We start from the raw sequence: 7,629 nt of genomic DNA on the forward strand, positions 1-7,629 counted from the left end.
GTCCTAACTGCTTTTATTTTAAGGTCCCTAGTACCCCTCTCCTTTCTCCTTGCAAATTTGTGTTGGTCTAGGAATTCATACATCTAAACAGGTTAGATTTTTGTTTAAAATAAGAGTAAGTAGGGATACCTGGGTGACTCCGTCAGTTAAGCATCCAACTATTGATTTCAGCTCAGGTCATGATCTTGGGTTTGTGAGATCGAGCCCCACATCAGGCTCTGGGCTGACAGCATGGAGCCTGCTTGAGATTCTCCCCCTCTCTCTCTGCTTCTCTCTCTCTTAAAAGTAAATAAGTAAAATTAAAAAAATAAAATAAGAGTAAGTAGACTATGAGTCAAGACTTGACAGGCTCACCTATAGGTAAAGTACATAATCTTGAGTATGTGAATGTGGCTACCCAGAGCGCCCTCTTTGTAGTTTTCTTTCTGCTTGATATTTACATTCCTTTGGGGGATGTTTTTGAATTCCCAGCATGTGTCAGACACTAGAGATACAGCCATGAACAGGTCAGTCCTTGCCCTCAAGGAGAAAAAAACAAAAGCAAAAACATAAAATAATGAAGTGTGGTGACATTTATGGCAAAGAAAGTACAGGGTGCTGGTGGAACATCTATGGAGAAACCAGCAATCTTCACTGGAAGTGACACTTGAGTGACCTAGAGATTAAGTAAGGAGCCAGCCAGATGAAGGAAGTGGGGTGAAAAGGAGAGATCCCAGAGGAGGAAACACGTGGAGAAAGCTGGAAAGCCAGAGTGTGAGTGGTTGAAGGACCTGGAGGAAGCCCGAAGTGACTGGAGTGAAGAGAGCCAACGAGAGGTGTGGCGCGGAGAGAGCATCTTCAAGGTGATGAAACAAGCATCATGGCAGATGTCGGAGGAACTACTGTAGTCTCAAGATCGGTTGAAACATTTGATCCCCCAAATTCCCAGTGGGATCTTAAGTTTTATTTGCTTAAGTGCTTTGAGGAAACAAAGAAATGTATTCAGGGGCACCTGGGTGGCTCAGTCAGTTAAGCGTCCGGCTTTGGTTCAGGTCATGATCTTGCGGTTTGTGGGTTCAAGCCCCACATCAGGTTCTGTGCTGACAGCTCAGAGCCTGGAGCCTACTTTGGATTCTGTGTCTCCCTCTCTCTCTGCCCCACCTCCACTTGTGCTCTGTCTGTCTCTCTCTCTCTAAAAAATATATTTTTTTTAATTTTTAAAAAAGATATTAAAAAAAGATATGTATTCATTAAAAAAATTTTTAAATGTACCCATTTTAATATTTCCTATATTGGCAGAAATTAGTCCTGAGGCAAAAGCTGGTTTAATGTATAACTTTTGGGAATTAGACTTCTCACAAATACTTATTTTTAAACAATAAATCATTTTTAAAATAAAGAACAAGATTATGTTTTGAGGATGTTAGGAAAACAAAAGTTCTTATCTCTTTTATTTTCTACGTATAGAAATAGGTTTATGAAGTTTAGGCCATGATGTGTAACTGGATGTAACAGCAAATTAATTGATTGTGTAACAAGACTATGCAATTCGCTTATGAGGCACTAGTTCTTAAGTTAGCTACAGGGAAATTGGCCTTTTCTATTATCTTGAATGAATCAGAGTTATACGCAGATTTGAAATTGCCTTATGATGCTTACTTAACCTTACCTTTGAACCCAAAGCAATCTTTTTTTTTTTTTTTCATCCATGCTTAAATTCTTATAAAGGGGCCAGCCTTTATAACTGTGGTAAATTGTTGCACCAATGGCCCTAATGAATTCTGCCTCCCAGTGTTCATGCCCTGGTACAGCTCCCTCCAGAACTGATTCTGGGCTGGATCTGAAGACTTGTCTTGGCCAATATGTGTGATACAAGTGTAGCAGGGCAGTGCTTATGCACTGGGCCTGGCCCTCTTGGAACACCATCCTGGACTGCTATCCAAGAAAGTGGGTCTTCTCCACTGGAGGTTGGGAGGTTGTGAGGAGGAGAGCTGAGCCTCTCTACCCACCACGAATTGCCAGACATATGAATGAGGCCAACTTGGACTTTCCAGCTGTTCCAGCCGTCTGTAATAGACCAAGTGAGCCAGAGGAGACCAGTAAAAGAATTGCCCAATCAACTCACAGAACGTGGAGAAACAGTAAATCAGTGTTCTGTGCCTCTGTGTTTCACAGTGAATTTTAGGCAGTAATACATAACGGAAACAATGTCGTTTTACATTGTTCAAGTTTCGCTTTAAAGGCGGGCTAAGATAGAATTACGAACAATGGGTGGGTGTTTTACTTAAATTGCTCTATGGGAGATGGAGAAAATTGTACACTGGAATAGAAGGGAGTATTTCAATCTGCTGGTAAAGTAAACTTTAAGTTAATATGACAAGTTAAAATCCACCAGATCTTTTTCCAATTTGAAACTTGTTGGATCACACTATTATAAGTAAACATTAGGATATGTGTTACAAATTCTTCTCAAGAAAGTTTCTCACAAAAGTAATGCATTCTTAGGGCACCTGGTGGGTTCAGTTGGTGGACTGTGTGACTCCTGATCTCAGGGTTGTGAGTTCGAGTCCCATGTTGGATATAAAGATTAAACAAAAAAAAAAATCTTTAAAAAATTAATAATAATACATTCTCCCTGAAGAAAAACAGAAACAGCTAAAAAAATTTTAAATAAAATAAAAAATATATCAAGCTTTATCTCACAATCCAAATATCTACTGGTAATCATTTCAGTGTATTTTCTTGTAGCATTTTTTCTGTGCTCCATTTAATACTTTTTCATATTTAAATCAAGCTGTGGGAGGGGAGGGGAGTGTGGATATTAAAGTGTGGCATGAGACTGTTGAGGGTCTTGAACTGTTGGTACAAATAAGTATCTTGATTACAGCGGTGGTTACGGAAGGTAGACGTAATAAAATACAAATGAGTGAACTCTATATGGCTGGTGAAGCCTGCATGTGCTCTGTGGATTGTACCAGTGTCAATTTCCTGACTTTGATATTGTACCACAGTCATGCAAGTTCACATGGGGGAGACCTGATGTACATTTCTTTGCACTTTCCTGCCAATCTATCCTTATTTAAAAAAAGAAAATCAGCATGTAGCTAGAGTCATGCCCTCCATTTCCCTTTTACATGTATTTTATTATATATATAACATATATTTTTTTCATTTAGAAAGAGAAGGTCCAAGTTTCATATCCACATGTCTTTTTAAAAAATGTTTTTAACGTTTATTCATTTTTGAGAGACAGAGCACAAGTGGGGGAGGGGCAGAGAGAGAGGAAGACACAGAATCCGAAGCAGGCTCCAGGCTCCAAGCTGTCAACACAGAGCCTGACACAGGGCTCAAACTCATGACCTGAGGTCATGACCTGAACCGAAGTCAGACACCCAACCTACTGAGCCACCCAGGCACCCCTCATATCCACAGGTCTTGATTGCTTTCAAAAATGAACCAAAAAAACAAAAAAACAAAAAAAAACCTCTCTTAATATATTTCAGAGTTAACTGTTAAGAAGAGGGTACATATTTTTAAATCTATTATTTGTTGGAACATAATTATTGCCAGAATGCTGATTATTCTATAGAACACAGGGGGTTGTTTTTGAGAGGCTCAGAAAGGGAAATTACATGAGAAAGATACAATTATAACGCTAACAAAATACCGTGAAATTATGCATGTGGTGGACTGGAGACGGAAAGAGGAATGGTGCAGTTGAGCTTGGCGAGGAGGCCCCAAGTATGCATGGTCCGGACTGATCTGTGAGGGCTTTGGGGCAGGGAAGACAGAGAGGCAGTCTGCTGAGCAGAGCTGGTCTAGGGCAGCTCAGGACAGGGCAGGGCAGGCTATGGTGCCTGAGAACAGAATGATAAAGAGCAGGCCATCAGTGTGGGCAACAGCGTCCAAGAACCCACCTTCAGGAGGGAGCAGAACATGAGCTAGAGTTCTGATATCAGATTCTGCCAAATACTGGTTTGCAGAAAGAGTGAGAGAACAGGAGGGAATAGAAAGCAGGGGGTGGGGGCAGAGTGCAGTGTCATTTTGGGTGAAAAGTCCAGAAGGGGCGGGCTGGTGGCTGTAGCTTCCCAGTTGGCCTTCAGGATTCCCCTTTGTTCAGAGAATAAAGTCCAAACTCTACATAGCATAAAAGGCCCTGCGTGACCTGTCTGGTCTTGGAGTATCAACCTGACCTTGTCCTCTGTTGCTCCCCCAAATGCACCTTCTGGGCCTTTGCACTTTCCAGAACCCACTGTCCTGTTTCTAGGCCTCCCTGCCCTCTCAGGTTCTTTTCCCTTTGCCTATCATGCTTTTCCTTCTGAATGTCAACACATTAACTGCTTCCCTGCATACAAGGCCTTGCTAGGTTGTCTCTGGGAAGCCTTCTTCATACCTGGGTTGGGTCATAACCCCTTTTCTCTGTCTTTGGCCTTCCGTGAGCCCCAGGTGGGTCCTGGTGGCCTCATTTGCCTGGTGTGAGCTTCCCTTCCCCAGTCGACAGGACGGGGACGGTTGAGCTGCAGAAGAGAGGTCAAGTCCATCTCATGCTTCCCTGCTAGCCTGGGCCTCAGCACATGTTAGTCCCCCTACCTTCTCTTATGTCTCCACTTGGAAAGCTTCCCTCAGAACTCAAGACCCTGTCAAATGATCGCTCCTCTGTGTGACTCCCACCCTGGCCTCGCATAGCCTTTCATTCTTGCAAACACTCAATAAATATTTACTGAGCACACACTGTTGTGATCCCACTGATGTGTGCTTACCACTTTAGCTGCCACTTTGCTGCATAGATGTCTTAGGCTGTGAATTTTTTGAGATTCACAATCTTAACTTATACACCTAGGTAACCCCCAGTTCCTGGAAAAGGTTCAGGCACACAGCAGACCTTGATAAATTTGTTTTAAGAATGAATATGTTTTATTATAAAGGATATTGGTTTCCAAGAAATTCCTAAATCCTTAAGACCAGAAGGCATATTAAAGGTCACCTCAGGGGCATCTGGGTGGCTCAGTGGGTTAAGTCCGACTTCAGCTCAGGTCATGATCTCGCGGTTTGTGAGTTCAAGCCCCGCGTCGGGCTCTGTGCTGACAGCTCAGAGCCTGGAACCTGCTTCAGATTCTGTGTCTCCCTCTCTCTGTGTTCCTCCCCTGCTCGTGCTCTGTCTCTCAAAAATAAAGATTAAAAAAATTTAAAGAAAAAAAAGGTCACTTCATCCATCTCCTAGGATCTGTCCATTCCAGGCGAGAGTCATCATGTAGAATTTGCTTGACTGGATTCAGTGGAGGGGGACTCATGGTCCATGTGACTGCTCATTCTACCTGAGGACAGCAGCAATCCTGTGGATGTTTTTCCTTCTGTGGAGCTGCAACCTTCCCCTTTGTAGTTCCCTCCACTGGCCCCCTGTCCTGCTTCCAGAATGTCACAAAAGAGCCCCTTCCCTCCTGCGGCTGACAGCCTACCATATATCTGGCAGTTAATGCATCTCTTCCTAAGTTTTCTCTTTCCAGGGAGGGAAGGACCACTTCCCAGCTGCGTGACCCTGAGCTTCAGTTTCCTTGTTTGTAAAAATCGGGATAAGACAGTACCTATCTATAGAGTTGTCAAAATTAAATGAGCTCATATATATAATGTGCCTAGAACAGTTCTTGGTGTATATTAAATGCTCAATAATGATTTTAATATTATTTTGTATTATATTTTACATGTAGCACTTAAAATTGGACAACTTATATTTTGAGACATTTAATTAATTAATTAATTAATTATTTATTTTGAGAGAGAGAGCAAGGGAGGGGCAGAAAGAGAGGGAGAGAGAGTCCCAAGCAGGCTCCACGCTGTCATCACAGAGTCTGATGCTGGGCTCTATCCCGTGAACCATGAGATCATGACCTGAGCCCAAATCAAGAGTAAGACACTTGGGGCGCCTAGGTGGCTCAGTTGATTGAGCAGGCGACTATTGATTTTGGCTCAGGTCATGATCCCAGGGTCGTTGGATCAAGGCCAGCAACGGACTCTGTGCTGGGTGTGGAGCATGCTTGAGGTTCTCTCTCTCTCTCTCTCTCTCTCTCTCTCTCTCTCCCCCCCCCCATACTCACGCTCTCTCTCTCTCTCTTAAATAAATAAAATTAAAAAAAAAAAAAGGAAATGCTTAACCAACTTAGTCACTCAGGTTCCCCCAGACATTTAATTTAAAAAACAGAATAACAGGGGCACCTGGCCGGCTCAGTCGGTAGAGCATGAGACTACATGAGACTCATAATCTCAGGGTGGTGAGTTCAAGCCCCATGTTGGCGTGGAGCATACTTAATTTTAAAAAAATCAGAATAATACAATATATGATCACATGCATAAATTATATTATTAACATATGATATATATTTTCATATAAATTAATTATATTATAGACTATATTCCCTACCCCCAATAAAATTGGAAATCCCCTTAGGCATTCACTATGAAGCTTAATGAGCAACTTGGTCTCTATTTTTAATAATTGCTTGCTTAATTAATTAGCAAGTGTCTACTGGACCTTAACTCAGCCCTGATCATTCATATATACTGCTTCAAGATTTTCCGATCATTCTCTGTGGAGTTCTTTAATTTAGGGTGACCCACCATCCCAGTTTTCTCAGGACTGAGGGAACGTGGGAGTTTTAGTTAAAACCAAATTTGAGGGGGGTCTTGAGACTCAGAACTTTCAGTGCTAAAACCGGGATGAGTTGGTCACCCTATTAATTCATAACACTTCTTTCCCTGCACCACTGAGTCTCGCGTAGGCGGAGGCTCGGGTGCAGTCAAGGTTCGTCTCCACCTGTAACCCCCGGGCTCCCCCACCCCTGTGGCAGAGGAAGAATTGCTGCTGGAGGTGTGACAGCCATTCATACTGGTTTACAAGAGGTGCCAAAGACCACCCTCATCCACGATGGCCTAGCACGTGGAATTGATGGCCTAGCACATGGAATTCACGAAGCTGCCAAAGCCTTAGACAAGCACCAAGCCCGTCTTTGTTGCATCCAACTGTGATGAGCCTATATGTAGGAGGCTGGTGGAGGCGCTCTGTGCTGAACACTAAATCAACCTAATTAAGGTTGGTGACAACAAGAAACTAGGGGAATGGGTAGGCTTCTGTAAAGTTGACAGAGAGAGAAAAACCCCTAAAGCGGTTGGTTGCAGCTGTGCGGTGGTTAAGGACTATGGCAAAGAGTCTCAGGCCAAGGATGTTATCAGGGAATACTTCAAATGCAAGAAATGAACAAATAAAAAACTTGGTTCTTGTTCCTCAAAAAAAAAATTCATAATGGATTTGAGGGATAGAGAGATGAATGGCCTGCTTCTAGAGTCGATGGCCACGGTCACTACTACAGCAATGCTGGAGATCTGAGGAGAGTATTTCCAGCTGGGTCTCATGGGGGTGTTAGACCCTGAGTGACAGAGCCTATAGCTTTGCAAGAAACTCAATTTTACCAATTCACGTTGCAGTGATCAGATCCTAGGGAGTTTCACTAAAACTTACAAATGATGGATTAGTAAAGCAGAACATCAATGTAAAATGTTCCTGTTACTTTCCTAGGGCAGCCCCTTACCTGCCTAAGGTACCTAAGAGGGAATGGAAAGTGAGCAAGTGGTGGAGGTGAGCGTTACTGGAAGGTGTAC

At 42.8% G+C, this 7,629-nt stretch overlaps 1 pseudogene; it reads left to right on the forward strand.

Moving 5' to 3' along the window:
- Window positions 1–498: 498 nt before the first annotated feature.
- Window positions 499–7,261, forward strand: LOC131496957 (small ribosomal subunit protein eS12-like; annotated as a pseudogene).
- Window positions 7,262–7,629: the final 368 nt, after the last annotated feature.

This window comes from Neofelis nebulosa, chromosome 16 (genome assembly GCF_028018385.1).
Source record: "Neofelis nebulosa isolate mNeoNeb1 chromosome 16, mNeoNeb1.pri, whole genome shotgun sequence".
NCBI lineage: Eukaryota > Metazoa > Chordata > Mammalia > Carnivora > Felidae > Neofelis > Neofelis nebulosa.